The 21,365-nt window shown below is 28.9% G+C and overlaps 1 protein-coding gene across 3 annotated transcripts in view; it reads left to right on the top strand.

Annotated features, from left to right (window-relative positions):
* The window catches only part of LOC142333711 (prohormone-1-like), a 255,626-nt gene that overhangs the window by 5,623 nt on the left and 228,638 nt on the right, over positions 1-21,365 (top strand). For 2 of the 3 annotated variants that reach the window (XM_075381150.1, XM_075381153.1), the window contains exon 1: positions 6,210-6,325. The exons of the other annotated variant lie outside the window; for it this stretch is intronic. The gene's annotated coding sequence lies outside the window, so the exon portion shown is untranslated. Of the gene's footprint in view, positions 1-6,209; positions 6,326-21,365 lie in introns of those variants that run through there. 3 annotated transcript variants of the gene reach the window in all.

The following is a 21,365-nucleotide window of genomic DNA, read 5'->3' as shown; positions in this document are numbered from 1 at the left end:
TAATAATCTGAATCAGATGCAAATGGATACGTTTTTTTTTTTTTTTGTTAATAAACAATGTAATTGAGAACAGGTATTGTTTCACATGTGACTGCGGTTGTCGTTAGCTAGTATGGCGAGTGTTCCCCTCGCTTCCGGCAGATTGCGCGGTCACTGGTACATAGCTGACAGTTAAAAAAAGTGTTTTCTCGCGGTCGCGGGTATGGGACTGATGTGAAAAATAGATAAAAACAATCTTTGATGCGGGTTATATATCGTGCTAAAATTTGAGCTCAATCGGTGCAGAACATTTTGAGTTTTTGAAGCGTACACAAACGAACTTAACATTTTTATATGTAAATATATATATATATATGTAGAGAGAGAGATATATTTTAATCGCCCCAGGCGATTTTCCCGTAAATTACGCAAACAAAAACAATGCCCTAAACAAAATTTACTCAGATTAGGATGACACCTCATGATGACCTTGCATTTGACCTTGACCTTATATCAAGGTTAAAGATTTTTTTTCAAATGGGATGTCCTATTTTTGACCCCACCAATGAAAAAAAAACCAGATACTTTACATTGGAATATGTGGTCACACATATGACCTTGGAAGGTTTTAAAAGGTCATACGGCTAACCATGTGTTATACGGGTGCTGGATTCTTATTGCAGATATTTAGTCACTGGTTTCTAAGTTGCGAGAAGAAGATTGCTATCTGGTACTGTCTTGAATCAGGAAATTCTGTTAATCGGATACCGATTAACTTCTAAACCTTGAATTTCAAGAAGCTGGAAAAAATAAAACAATCATAAAACGTCATGATCTTATTCAAAAATGTCAACGTGACATTTTTCGCTCTTTTTTATTGGTGCTCTCGAAAAAGGTAATTCCATTTGAGAAATATCAGTGACCTTGGAATGATATCCAAAGAGAACGTCATGGTCAAGGTTACCGTTTGGATTTCCCTTTCTATCCGCATAACTTCTATAAAGTAATTTTTATGCTGTTTTCCATAATATACAAGATAAATAGCCAGGAATATTGGATGACCTTGAAAAACGTGTCACTCGTGTAACACTATCTCTGATGGTTAGTTGTATGACCTTCAAAAACGTTCCAAGGTCATATGTATTACCATGTAAAATTATCTGCTCTTTTAGGTAGGATCAAAAATAGGTCATACAATTTGAAATAATTGTTACCCTGAAATAAGGTCAAGGTCAAATCAAATCCAAGGTTACCATGAGGAGTCACCCTCCAATTTTTGAGTCACTTTGGTTTGGGTTATTTTTGTGTTGTGAGTAGTTTACGAGAAATTCGCCTGGGGCAATTAAAATGAAATATTCTGTATATGTGTACAGAGTGTTTCTAAAATGGTGGGCTGGTTATATTTTTTTTCGGATTTTATATTTGTAAAACAAAACAAAAAATATCCTTAGCCAAAATGGCAATTTTTCTTTCGTTCTTTCCCTGTTTGCCATTTTGTTATTTTTTTGTAATAATTTATATCTCAAGTTCGGATAGATGAATAACATTATTTCTTGGTAAGCATCTTAGTAATAAAGTTTTTAAATTAGCAGAAAATTAGGAGTTAAAATACCTTTGAAAATTATAAAATGTCGCCCGTGTTTATTTTTCAGATCGTTAGATCTCCATAAATATTAGGTTTATCAAAATGTATGACTTTACTAAAATAATAAGCCTTTTATTTTGAATAAAATGACATTTTAGTTTTGAAAATCGGTTAACTAATAATCGAGTTATTGATGTAATTATATGTCTGTTTTCATGTCCTCCACTTTACGTTCGATTCGATGAAATATTTTTTTAAAATTTATTTATCGTTAATTCTAGTGTTATAAATTAATATCAAATTAATTAATAACTTTCTCATATTAATAGACTTAATAATTATGACTAAATCATAAAATCAATTTTCTCCTTTACATCGACTATTCGTTAACCGATTTAAAAAAATAAAATGTCATTTTGTTCAAAATAAAAAGCTTAATATTTTAACAAATAATATAAATTTTAATAAAACTAATATTTATGTAGGTATAACGGATTGAAAAATAAATATGGCCGCCGTTTTATGATATGCGAAAGTATTTAATTCCTGATTTTTAGCTAATTTTAAAACTTTATAATCAAGATTCTTACCAAATATTAATGTGATTCCTCAATTCGAACTTGAGATATAAATTTTTATATAAAATCTAGCGGACCTGATAGAGGTTGTCCTGAAGCGGCATTATTCTGTAATAAATGCACACACATAAATATAAGTAACTTAAGTTAAAATTAGCAGGAATGTGTTCTAAATTTCATTAAAATGATATTATCAGTTTGTGATTGTTGTATTATTGTAATGGGTTTATTGATTAATTAATATTTATTTTCACTAAATATTGAGATGTCCGATGAAAATTGAATTAAAAAATCGAAACGTCGTAAAATTAGTGTAATTAATAAATTTTCATCCAAATTACTACTAATTTTCATTTAACATCATTCTAAAAAAAGTACCTTCTACATCTTTATTTTTTTATTTAATAATTTTGATGTTTCATAGCCATGTAACAGCTTAATTAATCAATTAATAAAAAAATTAAATCACTGTAAAAAAGCAACGTAGTTAAAATTTTAGTAGAAATTTTTATCATTTTTCTCATTCTTTATTTTAACATCTATTTTATCTAATTTTAGATAATTGTAAATTAAAAATAATTTTAGAAACCTTTTTATAAAATTAATCGGCTAAAACATTATAAATTGAATTTTTTAAACATACTTTAACTATATTATAAGTAACTTATATTTTAATTTTATAAATGTTATAATTTATTTTACAAACTTAAATTTTTTGTTTTCAAACAGTCGTTCAATACTTCATAAGTTGCATAGAATCAAATGAGAACTGACAATTTAAATTTGTAGGTTAAGTTCATTGTTATTGAATGCACGTTTATACATCATTAAAATTCATGAAAAATCATGTAAAATACTCACTTCAATACTGCACCTTACAAATTTGCACGATGTATATTTTTTAATTACACTTTAAAACGTTATTTCAATAAATAATAATATAATATAATATTCTCAATAAGCGCGCAATTCTACCAGACTCGGCAATGCTTCGTTATCGCTAGATTTGAGTATACATACAGATTAAATGACAACAATTGAAAGTTTCATAAAACCTTAAAAAATTGAACATTAGCAATTTAACAAAATTTAACCTTTCACTTTATAAAAGTCAGAATGTAAATAAATTCAAATGGCAAAACAACAGTACTACCTATCGGATTTAATTCAAACTATTTTCTAAATACGAATTTTAATGTAAGAACAACACTAAGCAACGACGCAAGTAACTGATATGCGAAAAAGCAACAAAATAAAAAAAATTCCTAGAATCCGATCGCAGCACCAACTACCGGGTTTGACTGATAAACCAAAAATTAAAAAAAAAAACTTCTAAAACGCGATCGCAGCTCTGCCTACCAGACCCACACGCTGCCTACCGGACCCAATTGTGAACCTTAACCATCCCAAGATCAACAACACATAAATAAATTAAAAAAGACATTTTCACTTCAATACTGTACCTTACAAATTTGCACAATGTATATTTTTTAATTACACTTTAAAACGTTATTTCAATAAATAATAATATATTTCTCAATACGCGCACAATTCTAAACGCGATCGCAGTACTGCCTACTTGTTACTTAATCAGTTGTAATTTTGTTTACATTGGCAACGGCCATACGAGCTCTTTGTGATTGGTCGTTGTGTTTGACAGCGGCCATCTTGCATTATCTGATTGGTTTTCCTTTGTTTACATTTCCATCTGATTTATTAGCCTCTTATTTATTAAAAAACTGTTTTCTTGCGATTTTTTGTAATAAAATAATACACAAAATTACGAAATATTTTTCTCAATTTGATCGCAGCACCAACTGTCGGGACAAACTAAAATTAAAATAGAATATTATTGAATATTCGATACTGCGATGGTAGTGTAGTCTGCCGAATCCAATGTAAAACATTCCAAAATCAACAACTACTTATAAATAGAAAATTAAGTTTAAAAAACATTTTCCAGTGGACCAAATTGTAAATCTAAATCATTCTCGAATCCCCTTGAACACAAAAAATTTCATCAAAATCAGTCCAGCCGTTTAGGAGGAGTTCTGTGACATACACACGCACACAAGAAATATATATATATAAAGATAAAAAAATGGCGGACAGTGAGAAAACGGAGGAAAAATTGCCATTTTTCCTAAGGATATTTTTTGTTTAGTTTTACAAGTAGAAAGTATAGCAAGCTCACTATTTTCGTGGCACTCTGTATATTTATTAAATTCTCCAACATTGGAGGCGATTAATCAAAATCAAATTCACCCGTAATTATGCATAATCATCCGAATATTCAAATTTACCGTAACGTATATACAGAGTGTCCCATATAAAACGCAACTCATCAATCACTCATCCATGAAATTTCAAAAGTCACACTTACTCCCTTAATTGTTACTGAAATGGACTCGTCCAAAATCTGAACATCGCAGCGACGCAGTAGAACACTACCTACCGATAGTAACAACAATGCAATCATAACGTTCAGTGTATTGCTAGAGACAAGATGGTGTTTTCGCTAGATGAACGTGTTTTCATTGTCGAGTCGTACTTCAGTACGAAATCAGCGGTTGCAGTGCAAGATTTGTTTCGCCATAAGTACCCAGATAAACCAGCTCCTAACAAAACATCAGTATTAAGGTTAGTCACAAAATTTAGAGAGACCGGTTCTGTTAATAATAAGGAACACAAAAGATCTGCGTCAGTGTTGAATACAGATACAGTCGCTGAAATTAAAGACCGATTACTCGCCTCGCCAAATAAATCGATTAGACGTTTGTCTGCTGAAATTAATTTGTTTAAATCGACTGTTCATCGGGCGACCAAACGATTACAATTACGACTTTATCGCATTCAAACGGTTCATCAACTTCTTGAGCCCGACAAAGTAAACGGGTATAATATTGCCAAAGGTTCCTTCGATTTCTGCGCGAGGGAATTAACGTTATGGATTCGTTATTTTTCACAGATGAAGCACGGTTTCATTTGGATGGCTACGTAAACAGCCAAAACAGTAGAATTTGGAGCGCTGAAAATCCGCACGTTTATTACGAAAAACAATTTACACCCGCAGAAGTTAGGCGTGTGGTGCGCGATATTCGCGGAAGAAAATAATCGGTCCTATTTTTTTCGAGTACACCATTAATGCAAAACGATATCAGGATATTTTATTTCAATTCATCGCACTCTTGGAAGAGGAAGACAGACACTGCTAGCTACAACATGACTGTGCGACATCGCACTACGCAGGTTCAACTTCTGATTTCGTCGAGGAATTCTTTGGTAATCGTGTTATCGGTCTTGTGGCCACTAAGATCTCCAGATTTGACTGCGTCGGATTTTTTTGTAAGGGGTTACCTCAAAGAAAAAGGCTACAGCAACAAACCACGAACACTTGAACGATTGAAAGTCAATATTGAACAAGCTGTATTAAATATCCACCCACAAACTTTGAAAAAAGCTGCAGGAAACGCTGTAAAAAGAATTGAAGCTTGTATTCAAGAAGATGGCGGCCACTTCCAACATTTACTGTAAATGTAAGGTAATGGATGGTAATAATAAAAATTACATTTATACATATGCCTTTTTATTATTTCAATACCTACCAATATAAGGTTGGGTTGCGTTTTATATGGGACACTCTGTATATTTATATATATATATATATATATATGTAGAATTATGTAAAAACATTAAAGAATTTAAAAAATGAGTGTGCATATTATTCATATATTTGAAAAAAAAAAATTGGGGTGGTATGTAGGTTTGGGCGGATATTTTACTGGAGTAGGTAATGTTAGTTTCATTGATGTAAATATGGGGGTGGGTGTTGGAGTATGCCAATGTTCAATGATGACAAGAGTGCTACATTAATAGGAGGGGAACCGTAGTTTTTATTTTGTTGTTTGGTTTGGGTTGACTAAGTTTTGTGGTGGGAGTTACCAACCCCACTGTTATATTACACCCACCACCACTGCTTATATAATCCCCACCCTCCACCCCTCCAAGTATCCCTACACTCTATAGGTATTTAAACGTTTGTCGAACGCTCTTTTATCCCATTCGACGTTTCACCGTCGCTGAATCATTACATTATTAAAAGTAAGAAAATTCTTATATATTTTCTTCGAAATAATTTACGAATAAATTATTTGTCCACTTCAAAAAGAAAACAGTAAATCAAGTAAGAGAATATTTTAGTAATAATTATATTTAATTATTTATGTGCTTATTGTTAATTTTAATTAAACGACAATTTTTTTCCCCCGTTTTTACTTAATAATATATTATGATAATAACATATGTTACTTTTTGGGTTTCACTTCATTTCTACTCATTAAAAAAATTAATTTTATATATATATATATATATAATTAAAAAAATTAATTTTCTTTTCAAATAATTAAAAAAGAAACAATTTAATTTTATAACAGAATATTTTTGGCAGGGACGAACAGAGAAAAAAAGTGCAAATATTTTTTTAAAGTTAAATGTATTCCAACAGTTTTAATGACTTATTTAATATCAATAAATATAATTCATTAATTTTTTTTTTGTACAGCTGAATTATTTAGTGTTAATCATTATCGACTTTTTTAGCATTAATTTTTTATAAATTTTAAAAACCCTAACCGGGAATTGAAACCACGACCTTCACTTTAGTAGTAAGAATATTAATATCTATACCAATGAAAAAATATTATTTTTGATTTTCCTTATTTTAAAAAAAATAATAATTTTTTTAACAGTAAGCTCGTAAATATTTTTTCTATTTTTTTTTTAATAAAATATAAACACTATTTTCTTTATTTTATTACGTATAATTATGTATGTATTAATACTTTATTTAAATCTATTTGTCTCGTAAATTCCGTTTGTCACCGATATATATATATATAAAAAAATATATATATATGCTTTTTTATCATTTTTTTTTAGTGTGTATGAATGAATTTTTTTTTCGAGTAAAAAAAATTTTTCTAAAAATAAAAAAATAATTTTTTAAATGTTATCTATAAATTATTTATATTTGTTTATATTTTTAAATTGCTGAAATTTTAATTTATTTTATATAATAATTAAAATTTACAAGTCATATTTGATTTAAAATTACAAAAATTATTTTGTAATTTTAGATTGTGTATAATAAAGAGAGTAAATTAAAAAAAATTAAAATAGAAATAAATTTTAAATGCTTTTATTTTTTGTTGCAATATAATGAAATTAATTTTAAAGATGTTTAATTTGAAGTGTAAATAAAAAAATAAATAAAACCGAACTCCGTGGCTGCGTAGGTAGCATCTCAACATTTAGTGTGGGGGTCCTGTGTTCGATTTCCTGTTAGCTGTACGTCATATTTTCATAGCTACCAATTTTCACCTGATCATAGCTGTTGATGTTCGCACTTTTTATATAAAAAAAAAAATAATAAAATTAAAAAAAAAAATAGAATAAATGTGATTTTATGTAAATAATTTTAATTTTTAATATATTAAAATTCTACAAAAATGAAATAACTTTTTTTTTAATTTACTTTTAAATGTTGAATTTTTAAATATAATTTTAAAAATTTAACAAAAAAAGTAGTTTTATAACAGTTTTAATAATTAAGAGAAACGTTTTTAATTGAGCAATTTTTTTTACTAATTAAGTTCAAATATTATTACGGTATTGATATTTTTTTAATTTATTTTATATAGAAGGTAATTAATTTATTTTATTATCACAGGAACCTTCTATATAAAATAAATTAAAAAACTATGATTACATTATTAAAAATATTTCCTACTAAATTAATTTTAAATCATTGAAAGAAGTTGTAAAATATTTAATTTTTGTATAATTCAAAGAATTTTCTTGTTAAACATTTTAAAAAAGTTTAGGAAAAATATTAAAATAAATACGTATATATTGTGATATTGTAGAAATCGTATCTATTTTCATAACAAGATGAAATTTTTACGCCGCATTTTGCTTCTTTGTTTTCTAATTTTTATAAAAATTAAATTTTTGCTTTATACAGATTACGTTTTTTGTTAAGGTGCACCACCATATGGTAGATAAAAAAAAAAAGACCTAAATAAAAATAATTTAAAAAAACAAGTAAAAAATTTTATTAAAATAAATAAATATTGAATTTCAATTTATTTTTACTTCCTTGTACGAAGTAAAGGAAGTATTATAATTTCGCGAGTATTTTTTGGGTATTGTATTGATCGCGAGGTATTTCGGGTTCCAGATTTCAACGGAAATATCCATTTTGACTATCCCTGAATCCATTTTAACTAGTTTCGGCGTGAAATCTGTACTTACGTATGTATCTCATCACATACCTCAAAAACTATTAGCTGTAGGATGTTGAAATTTTGAATTTAGAACTGTTGTAACATCTACTTGTGTACCTCCCTTTTTGATTGCAATTGACTGAAGCAAAAGTGTCCAAAAAAGACCAAAATCAATAAACATTATTATTTCGGACTTCTTCTTAAGTGCAGTAATAAGTCCTATTGAGAGTTTTTCAACGGTATATGATAGGTGGTACTTATTTTCATTGGTTCTAGAGTTATAGCCAAATAAAATTTTAATTAATGAAGTATTTGGATCAAGGGGAAGGCTCATCGGTAAGAATCGGATTTAATATCCTTTTTTTAATTTAAATATATTGATTTATTAATAATTTTATTTACCTCTCAAAAAAAAAAAAAATACGGTGAGTAATAATGCCATAATAACAAAAATATTTCAGAAGTTTCTAATGAAATAAAATTTTATGTACTTTTCATTAAAAAAAAAATGTGTAAATATAATTTAATAGGCATAAAATGAAGTCATGTGTTGACCACATCAATTCTTTTTATTGCAACTAATGAATTTTGTGAGATATTAACGATCGGTGAATTTTTCCGTTATAACTTTGTAACAATTTGTAAAAAATCAAAATGTAATTATATATTTTATTAATTTAATTTTTATCTGTGTATTTAAATTTAGCGTCTTTGTAAAAGGTTTTATTTTTTAATTGTGAATAAATTATTAACATTAATTATAATCATATATAATTATAATTATATTCATATTTAATGAATTAAATTTCAGATTAAATTTTTAAATGTTCTGTTTATAATATTTAAAGTATATGTTTAAAAAAACTGGCAAATTATTGTATTGATTTTCGTGGCTAGGAATAATAATTATGTGTAGAGCCAAGAAAAGGAAAAAAAAAACAGAATATATATTTTTTTAGAGGTGGGGAATAAATTCTTAAATAACGTTTTTGAAAATACTTATATTTAAATTAAGCTTAAAAAATTTAATTACGTAAATTTTTCTCTAAATCTAAGATCCACTTCAATAAGGGCAGAAAAAAAATAGACATTTCTTGTTAATTTTATAAATATATAAAGTATACAGAGTGTTCCACAAAGAATTGTGCGTTTTTGATTTAGTACCATTTACTCATTCCCCCACTGATTATATTGAAATTTTACAGAGATTTTAATGAAGGTTCTAGAAACGTTTTTTGAAAATTTGAATTTTTATTTGATTTATACGAATAGAAACAAAATGGCACCTTTCAAATAAAAAAAAAAACATTAATTTCAGATAAACCACATTTTTACTTCCTTTAACGAAGTAAAGGAAGTATTGTGATCGCGAAAAAATTTAGGTTTTCAGATTTCAAAATAAATATTCATTTTGACCATCCCTGAATCCATTTTGACTAGTATCGACTATTATATACGTACCTATGTATCTCGCGTAACTTAAAAACGATTAGCCGTGTTGAAATTTTGGATTTAGGACATTTGTAACATCTAATTGTACATCTTCCTTTTTTGACTGAACCCGACTGAACCAAACGTGTCCAAAAAAAACCCAAAATCAAAAAACTATTTGGATTTTGGGCTCTTTCTTAACTGTAGTATTAAGTCCTCATTGAAAGGTTTTCAACGATATATCATAAGTAGTACTTATTTTCGTTGGTTCTAGAGTTATAGCCAAATAAAATTTTAATTAATGAAATATTATTGAAATGAGTTAGAAGTATCGTGGGGTGGGCGGTTCAAATCCAACTTCATCTCCTTTTTTTCACTTCTTTTTTTTTTAATTTAACTATACTGATTTATTAATATATATAAATTCAAAATATGTTTATTATATATTTTATATATTATGTTATAATTATAACTATGATATATATGTATATATATATATATTAAGCTCTGATTATAAAAAGTTTTTTACAATAAATAATAATTCAATAACAGTAAAAAAGTAATATGAAAAAAACCAGAAGTTATTAATGAAATAAAATTTTTTCTACTTTTCATATAAAAAATGTAAATTAATTGGCGTTCAAGGAAGTCATGTGGTGTCCACATCTGATTATTTTTGTTTATCTGCTCTAAATTTCTTAAATTTTATTATTAATCACGGGAAAGTCATGCAATATTTTGTCTTTTTCAAGGTGACTCTTCTAAGATAATATGAAAAATAAAAAATTGGTAAAAAAGAGATAATAGTAGTAATAATAAAAGAAACATAAGGTCAAGGACTTTTGCAAAGGTCCAAATCTTTTAAATAGTACTGAATTATCCGTGATTCGAAAAATGTAGTTCTCTCTCTCTCTCTCTCTCTCTCTCTCTCTCTCTGTGTGTGTGTGTGTGTGTGTGGTTTGAGTTGGGGGTGGTGGTTTGGTGTGTGTGCGCGTGCGCACACACAAACGATATCAGAGGATAATAATAATTATTATCCTCTGATTGTAAACAGAGAATTACATTAAATAATAATTCCATAATAGCAATAAAAAAAATATCAGGAATTATTAATGAAATACAATTTTATGTATTTTTCATTTTAAAAAAACGTGTATATATAATTTTAATATGCGTATAAGCAAGTCATGTATTGTCTACATCAGATGTTTTAGATTTTAGCGCAACAATAAACGATAAACCGTTTTCACACAGATAACACGGGGCGAAAGGGATTAATATTTCCAATGTTTCTGTGACTAGTAAGCCATGTTCATGCTATTCACATTGTGGTGAATAATAGTGTATTCTTCATCCAGATTATTCTCAATATATAATCGGAAGATTGTGAAAATTTAGTTTGCTTTAAAGGGGAATAATCCAGATATCAAGCTTTTAAATGAAAACATGAACTTTGTCTGAAATTAATAAAATGTTTTATCACGTCCTTATAAATTCCCATTTAAGTCGTTTAAATGCGAAAATACAACAGCTAATTAAGCACACAGCATACACATTATTATGTAAAAATAATGAGAATAGTGTTTGTTTATTCTGGAAAAATATTATTAATTCTTCTCGCAATTCCAGTAACCGGATTAATATTTTTCCTAGCGATAATCATCTGACTTCTGTATGGAAATGAAGTGATTTCTTCTTTTCGCCTATTCCATTGCATAGTTCAGGGAAAAACCTGTTCTATAATGGTCGACTTTTAATATAATTAACCATTTTTTCAGCTTTATCAAGAATTTGTTTGAAATTTTCTGGCATTTTTTTTGTGGCAAGAGCATATCTGTGAAGGAAGAAGTATATCTATTCCGACCTTGGTCTAAGACGATCTTTTAATTTTTTTAGAAATCCTCTGCTCTTTTTTATTATCACTACATACTATAATGCATTTTGACCAATCAAAAAACATATAAAAAACATCAAAAAGACATTATACTGTTGCATGACGTGGTTTTGATTTGCATAAACATCATATTTTCTTTGATTGATGTGTCCCTAACGGATTCATATCTAACTTTTTTTTTTTTTTTTTTTTTTTTGTCTTCAGTCATTTGACTGGTTTGATGCAGCTCTCCAAGATTCCCTATCTGGTGCTAGTCGTTTCATTTCAGTATAACCTCTACATCCTACATCCCCAACAATTTGTTTTACATACTCCAAACGTGGCCTGCCTACACAATTTTTCCCTTCTACCTGTCCTTCCAATATTAAAGCGACTATTCCAGGATGCCTTAGTATGTGGCCTATAAGTCTGTCTCTTCTTTTAACTATATTTTTCCAAATGCTTCTTTCTTCATCTATTTGCCGCAACACCTCTTCATTTGTCACTTTATCCACCCATCTGATTTTTAACATTCTCCTATAGCACCACATTTCAAAAGCTTCTATTCTTTTCTTCTCAGATATTCCGATTGTCCAAGTTTCACTTCCATATAAAGCGACACTCCAAACATACACTTTCAAAAATCTTTTCCTGACATTTAAATTAATTTTTGATGTAAACAAATTATATTTCTTACTGAAGGCTCGTTTAGCTTGTGCTATTCGGCATTTTATATCGCTCCTGCTTCGTCCATCTTTAGTAATTTTACTTCCCAAATAACAAAATTCTTCTACCTCCATAATCTTTTCTCCTCCTATTTTCACATTCAGCGGTCCATCTTTGTTATTTCTACTACATTTCATTACTTTTGTTCTGTTCTTGTTTATTTTCATGCGATAGTTCTTGCGTAGGACTTCATCTAGTTCCATGTAAAGATTAAAAAGTAACGGAGATAGGGAACATCCTTTTCGAACTCCCTTTCTTATTGCGGCTTCTTTCTTATGTTCTTCAATTGTTATTGTTGCTGTTTGGTTCCTGTACATGTTAGCAATTGTTCTTCTATCTCTGTATTTGAACCCTAATTTTTTTAAAACGCTGAACATTATATTCCAATCTACGTTATCGAAAGCCTTTTCTAGGTCTATAAACGCCAAGTATGTCGGTTTGTTTTTCTTTAATCTTCCTTCTACTATTAATCTGAGGCCTAAAATTGCTTCCCTTGTCCCTATACTTTTTCTGAAAACATATCTTACAAAACACAAAATCTGAGAATTAATGCAAATTTGTTGATTCATCGAACTAAATACTAAAAAATTCACTTGAACTCACTTGCTGAATTATCTGATCGCTAATATCGGTCGTAATGCCATCGATTTGCTTCGATACTGTGTCGTTAGAAAGCGGACTTTTTTTTGCTTCTTTCACGTCTGTTAAAACAATGTCCATATTAATCGCAGCAGGCAATATGAGGTTTTTTTGCGATGGTATATCTGGGATCCAAACCCCAGAAATGGGTTTGGATATCATAGTTATTTTTAATGTTACAGGATTAAATGCTTCAAGTGTACTTTTATGAGTATGGCTTGATTTACAAATAAAAGTTTGTTGATTTTCTAAAGTATGTAAATTTCTTTGGAAAAATTACAAGGCTTTGTTTCTGTGATCTGAATGTTTAGTTTTCAGATGTCAAATTAATTTTTATGGTTTCATGTTTACATCGGAGAGGACTTTTTTCCTATATACGTAGGGGAGGGTTCGGGAGTTCCCGTGTTCCTTGACAACCGTGCCAACACGGACGAACGGTGGCTCAGCAGAAGGCTTTCCCTTCCCCCTACGCATTCTCCTTACACACAGACTGTTCTCCATTACTGGTGATCTACCGCTTTCTTTTTTAATATATCTGTCACTAATCTTTGAAGTGCTGACCCATTTCTCCAAGCATAAATGATACAATGGATTCAGGGATTATTCCTCCCGAATTGTACGTTGCCTTCAGTTCTTCCCAGCGGTGACACTCGAAAAACGTGTGTTAGTGGATGTCATCCAGTCCGTAATACACACACTTTGGAAGCTCCCGTCTTCCAAATTTTACGTAAATAAGCTCCAAATTCTCCATAACCGGAGAGAAGCTGTGAGATATAAAATCCAACATACCCGTGACTCCTCAACCACGATTCCAACCTAGATATGAGCCTCGGAGAGGACTTTTTTTCCTGTTTATTCTCCGGGAATCACCGTCAGGTATTACTTCAGAGTGAAGTGTAGTCTTGTACAGTCTCAAGTCGATCATTTCTGAGATGTGTAGTTAATTGAAACCCAACCACCAAAGAACACCGGTATCCACGATCTAGTATTCAAATCCGTATAAAATTAACTGTCTTTATTCGAACGTTGGAACTCTTGACTACCAAATCAACTGATTTGCGAAGACGCGTTCACCACTAGACCAACCCGGTGGGTCTAGAAGAGGAGTTGAAAGCAAATAACGAACTGTGGATTTCCATCCAGTGTGGCAAAACCGTAATTTAAATTGTACAATTTTGTTCTTTTACCAGCAATCGATTTACTGGATGAATTTGATTCACTTCGATTTTTTCACAAATTTAATTCAGTTTGTCTAAAAATCTAATGGGGAAAAAACAGTTACGCCGTTTAACCGCACATTAAAAAACTTAAACCTCAATTATTATTATTATTTTCAATGAAGCTATGCTTTTAAAAACTGCAATAAAAGCAAGATTAATATTAGACTGTTGTTCTGTAACCCCTTATACGTCTTTTATACTGCTGACAGTATGAGGTGTTCAACACGGATTTGAATACTAAATCGTGGATACCGGTGTTCTTTGGTGGTTGGGTTTTAATTAACCACACATCTCAGGAATGGTCGAACTGAGAATGTACAAGACTACACTTTATTTACACTCATACATATCATCCTCATTCATCCTCTGAAGTATTATCTAAACGGTAGTTACCGGAGGCTAAACAGGAAAAAGAAGAAGTATGAGGTGTTCAAACGTATCATATGCATATCGAACATGATGTTTCACAGCGAAAATTATGCAAGTAGACCAAATTACAAGGACAACGTACACATCAAGTAGGAACCTGTAAATTGCTCATGTTTGTACACTTCATATATGCAAGTTCATACCCGTCGCTATTAAATTGTTTTAACTAGGTTTCATTGGGTTGGGTTTGGTGGGGTCGCGAAATATTTATTATATATATATTTTTTGCTTTTAGAGGATTGTGTAGCTAAAAAGGTTGAGAATAACTGGTCTATAAAGTAAAAGTGAGAAATTTAAGGATTGATTAAAAGAACATAAAAAATGTAGCAATTTTTATTTTTTTAAACGATTGCTACTGGCGTAAAATAGATCTCTTTTTGGAATTTTATTATTTTATATTTTCGTGACGAAATATTTTGAATAATAAAATAACAATATGTATATAAGAATTATCAAAATTAATTAAAAAATTAACAATTAAAAAAGGTTGAATTTTTATAAATGATTTTTTGAACTGAATTTGCATGGTAACAAAATCAAATGATATATTTTACCTTGAAGAAATTTAATAAAATTTTTATTTCTTGTATACTTATTAAATATTAATATATATTTTTGTTTGAAATATAATATTATCTATTATCTCTTACAATCTTATGAAAATAACAAAACGAGTTTTTAATATGTATAAATATGAGCTGTCAGATTTTATTGTTTGACGTCATTAAATATGTATCATGTAGACCTATATTTTAATAACTTATTACTTTTGAGTTATAATGTGTTTTTATTTAAAAATGTTCTATTTTTATTAAAAAAAAATTGCTGTAGTTTGATTTCCCCGGCGAGTTTAGCTACAATACCCATATTAAAAGGAAAAATATTTTGAAAAACTTCTCGTACTAATTTCCAACTAGTTCATCTAGATAAGAAACATATCTGTGTTCGTAGATATGTACGTACTTAAGTGTTTCTCACTGCTCTGGGAAAATTTAGGATAAATCGAATCAATTTTCTTCAAATTTGGCTCAAATGTCTCTATTTATACATCATTGATCATATTAATTTTTTTTTCAAAATTCGTTAAAAAGGTATAAGGATATCTGGAAAAAACTAATTTTGATCTTGTTAGATGCATTTTTTTTTAGAGAAAACTTGATTAGCCTGTTACGTAAAAAAATATATCCAAAATATTAATCATACCTCATGAAATTGAAATATATATCTTTTTATATTCTTTTACTCGTTTTAACTGCTTTTCAAAAGTATTTTGAAAGTTAAACATTCATATATTGAGGTTTTAGGAAATGTCAACAGATTTTTACTTCTTTTTACGAAGTAAAGGAACTATTGTAATCGCGAAAAATTTCAGTTATCAGTTTTCAACGGAAATATCCATTTTGACCATCCCTGAATCCATTTTAACTAGTTTCGTCGTGGCGTCTCTACGAACGTATTATTAAATTTCTTCAGAGTAAAACATTTGATCTGATTTTGTTACCGTACAAAATCAATTCAAAAAATCATTTATAAAAATTGAACCTTTTTTAATTGTTAATTTTTTAAACGATTAGCCGTAGGGTGTTGAAATTTTGTATTTAAGACTGTTGTCCTAAATTTTGATTGCAATCGACTGAACCAAAAGTGTCCAAAAAGCCCAAAATCCAAAAAAAATCTAGAATTTGGGTGTCTTCGTAACTGCAGTAGTAAGGTTTCATTGATAGCTTTTTATTGATATGTGATAAGTGGTTATTTTATTTTCCTTGGTTCCAGATGTAACCAAATAAAATTTTAATTAATGAAATTTTTAAATCTTGGGAAAAGGCACATCGATTAAGACGTCATCTCCTTTTTTTAGCTTTTTTTTAATTTAAATATATCGATTTATTAATAATTACGCATGAAATTCTGATTATAAAAACGTTTGTACGATAAATAATAATTCAATAATAACACAAAAAAATGAAAAAATACCAAAGTTATTAATGAAATAAAATTTGATGTACTTTTCATTTAAATAAAAAAGCGTGTATGTGTAATTTAATAGGCGTACAAGGAAGTCATGTGGTGTTCATGTTAGATTTTTTAAATTATCAGCTCCAGGCCTAAGATAGAGAATAGTGTATTTTTCTTATTTGGGCTTTTATTTCTGTGAGGGGGGTGGGGTTTAGATTTAGAGAAAACTCTATTTAATCAGTTTTTTTAGTTTTACTTATTATATATAAATGTATTTAATATAACTTTTGTGAACATCTTTAAATTTATTCCTCACCTCTAAAAATTATATATTTTTTATTAAAAAAAAATATTTGTATTTTTTATTTATTTATTGGTCATAAATTTAAATGAAACAAAGTTTTATCCTGTGGACTTTAACATGCTTATAAATGTTTAAAAGTCATTAATAACTAAGTGTTAAAAGTATTTTATTTTAAGAAATTAATTTTGTATTACAAAAGACAAAAAAATAAAAAATAAGAAGTAAATAAATTTTATCTCATTAATAACTTCTGATATATTTTTTTATATTTATTGATTTATTATTTATCATTATATTATTTATTAATCACAGGTTAATATCTATTAATAAATCAATACATTTAAATTTTAAAAAAGAGATGAAATCTGATTCGAAGCGATGTGCTTTTCCCGTTTAAGATCCAAATATTTAATTAATTTAAATTTCACTTGGATATAACTCGGAACCAATGAAAATAAGTACCACTTATGGTATATCGTTGAAAAGTGTTTAATGAAGTAGTAAGTACTTCAGTTAAAAAGGTCAAAAATCCAAATTGTTTTCGATTTTGGACTTTTTTGGTCACTTTTGATTTAGTCAACTGCAACCAAAAGGGAAGATCCACAATTAGATATTACAACAGTCTTAAATCCAAAATTTTAACATCCTACAGTTAATCGTTTTTGAGTTATGAGAGATACATACGTACGTACGTACAGACCTCACGCCGAAATTAGTCAAAATGGATTCAGGGATGTTCAAAATGAATATTTCCGTTGAAATCTGAAAACCTAAATTTTTCGCGATCACAATACATACTTTACTTCTTATAAGGAAGTAAAAAGCGGAATTTCAGCACAAATATTTTTGTATATTTATTCCAGCTTTAGGCTAATTTTCAATCCAATTGAACTGAGTGGGATCACGGTATCCATAAATATATATATATATATATATATACACATATATATTTTGTTTTGTAAAATATTTAAATATTTAAAATATTTCTAACCATGTTTTATACATTACCCTAAATCAAACTGAATTATTGAAGTAAATAATTACTACAAAAACCCCCAAAAACAAAGGGGCTAAATAAAACCCATATTTTAAATATATTTTTTTAATTTGAATTTTCAAAATTGAAAATCCAACTCCAAAATGGGAAATTATTTTTAAAAAACAAAAGGAGATCCCAAGAAAAAATTTTATTTCATTAATAACTTCTGATATTTTTTCATATTTAATTTTTTATTATTATTATTATTATTATTATTGAATTATTATTTATTGTAAAGATTTTTTAATAGTCGGAGGTTAATAATTATTAATATATTTAAATTTAAAAAAATCGGAAATGTAGTTCGGTTCGAACTAATGTGACCTTGTAAGATCCAAATATTTCATTTTTTATTTCTATTTGGTTATAACTCTGTAACCGATGAAAGTATTTTTTTATTTTAGTATTTTAGAGTTATATATTAATTAATTTTTTTTTTTTTTTGTTGCTCAAATAGATATGAGGTGTAAGTAAGAACGTGTCGGATCCCTAACCATGCATACATCGGTTCGAATCCGACTTTCATAAACATATATTTCTTTTAACTTTTTTTTTAATTGAAATATATCGATTTATTAATAATTATTTATCTCTGATTGTAAAAACTTTTGAATTAAAATGAAAAGTAAATCAATAAATTTTATTTCAATAATCAGAGGTTAATAATAATTAATAAATCAATATATTTAAATTAACAAAAAAAAAGTTAAAAAAATATATAATTATCTATATGAAGTCGGATTGTACCGATTTGCCTTCCCCTTATAAGATCCAAAAATTTCTTTAATTAAAGCTTTATTTAGCTATAACTTTGGAACCAGTGAAAATAAGTACCACTTATGATAATCATTGAAAAGCTCCCCCAATTCGGGCTTATTATTGCAGTTAAGTAAAAGTCCAAAAACCAAATGGTTTTGGATTCGGGGGCTTTTTTTTGGTAGTCGATTGCAATCAAAAGAAAAGGTGAACAACTAGATATTACAACAGTCCTAAATCAAAAATTTCAACATCCTATGGCTAATCGTTTTTGAATTATGAGAGATACATACGTACGTACAGATTTCACGCCGAAATTAGTCAAAATGGATTCAGGGATGATCAAAATGTATATTTCTGTTGAAAACTTAAAACAGAAGTTTTCTCGCGATCAAAATACTTCTTTTTTCTTCGTTCAAGGAAGTAAAAATTGGTACTAATATCTGTACCCAAAATGGCGGCGGTATAAAATGTGGATTTTGTAAACAATTTAATTGATAATTCTTTTTTTTTTTGTCTTCAGTCATTTGACTGGTTTGATGCAGCTCTCCAAGATTCCCTATCTAGTGCTAGTCGTTTCATTTTAGTATACCCTCTACATCCTACATCCCTAATAATTTGTTTTACATATTCCAAACGTGGCCTGCCTACACAATTATTTCCTTCTACCTGTCCTTCCAATATTAAAGCGACTATTCCAGGATGCTATATGATATATATATATATATAAATATGTCGAATAAAAAAGTCTGTATAGTTGTTTGTTTCGTAAATATCTCGACGCCAGCCCCACCTAGCGGGTCCAAACTAATTCAGAAACCTTCCCTGGCATGTGTCCAACCATTCCCCAAAGTTTTATTGCTATCGAATGAACGGTTTGACAGACAAACATTCATTTATATATATATAAAATTTGCCTGTGTGTTATCTAATTACGCGAAAACCAATCTTTTTTTTTTGTCTTCAGTCATTTGACTGGTTTGATGCAGCTCTCCAAGATTCCCTATCTAGTGCTAGTCGTTTCATTTTTGTATACCCTCTACATCCTACATCCCTAATAATTTGTTTTACATATTCCAAACGTGGCCTGCCTACACAATTATTTCCTTCTACCTGTCCTTCCAATATTAAAGCGACTATTCCAGGATGCCTTAGTATGTGGCATCCTTTTAATTGATAATTAAAAGAACTGTTATCACAAATAAATAATTTTATAAAAAATTGATTAAATTGATATTATGGAATAAATTTATTTAAAAAAAAAGGAATTATTTATTAAGCGCTGTTCACAAAGTGATAAATTCATAGCAATGTTACCAGGTTGCACAGAAAAAATAAATTCAGTTAATAAACCATTATAGAAAATATAAGAAAATGTAAATAACAAAAGTGGCTTGCAAATGTGGTAAAGGTAGACAAAATCAATTAGCCTACCGATCACAATAAATTTTCATAAGAAACAGTGTAGTAATGGAATACTCTAAGTAGAATAATACATAATAATGATGTAAGCGTCATTTTTGCAACAATGATAAGAAACTATTAATGATCAGCATGAGCGGTACTTACGTATTAACGCCACCGCAGCTACAGCTTTATTTAAAAACTTTTAAGTAGTCAATCGGATTTCGGTGGATTAACATTAATTGGATTTCGGTGCTATAACATTAAGATTATATTATTAATATGTTGCATATATTAAGCATATTTAATGTTAATTATAAGTTAGCGAGCGAAGCGAGCATAGGTTACATTTAGTTAGGTTATTTAAATATGTACAAGACTACACTTCATTCACACTCATACATATCATCCTCATTCATCCTCTGAAGTATTATCTAAAGGTAGTTACCGGAGGCTAAACAGGAAAAACAAAGGTTATTTTGATATACGTACGATTTGTCAGTACCCGAAGTCAACATAACCTAAACAGCAGCTGTAGCTGCGGTGGCGTTAATACGTAAGTACCTGAGCATATTATGTGATAATATTTTTATTTATTTACTCATTATATTGGAATAAAAACAATTTTTTTTTTAAATTTTTAAAAATTTAATTCTCAATATGCATTTTAATTAAATTGGATAAAATTTTAATTTAAATCAGTTTAATTTTTTTTTTACTTAATTTTATTATCTGAACTTATTAAATTAAGTAATTTTTTAAAATCCAGAATTTATCCATCGTGTTATTTATCAGAATTATTCTCATTATCATGAGAATAACGAACAATGTCTATAGGGCTGAGCCCTCTGGGTAGACGCGAATGGCAACGAAGCGGGCTTGCGGCCCTAACCTTGGACCCGAAACGCCTCTGTATTGGCTCCATTTTGGCCCTGAGGGTCCAGATTCTGGCTGGACTGGCTTGCTAGTAATTCTACTTTCTTCATATTACGTGATCTTGATTTCGGTTCAATTTTTTTTTTTTTTTGACGTGACAACGTTTTATAAATCGATGAACGCCGGCAACACGCACGAAAAATTGTCTCGTTTCGCCTGAGCCGAGCCGAACCGTAGTGCAATGGAAAATACTATCATGTCAAGCAGGTTTTGGCGGGCTTTTCAA

This window comes from Lycorma delicatula, chromosome 13 (genome assembly GCF_047948215.1).
Source record: "Lycorma delicatula isolate Av1 chromosome 13, ASM4794821v1, whole genome shotgun sequence".
Lineage (NCBI taxonomy): Eukaryota > Metazoa > Arthropoda > Insecta > Hemiptera > Fulgoridae > Lycorma > Lycorma delicatula.
Note: the sequence above shows the minus strand (reverse complement) of the source record. Positions and strands in the feature narration are given on the sequence as shown.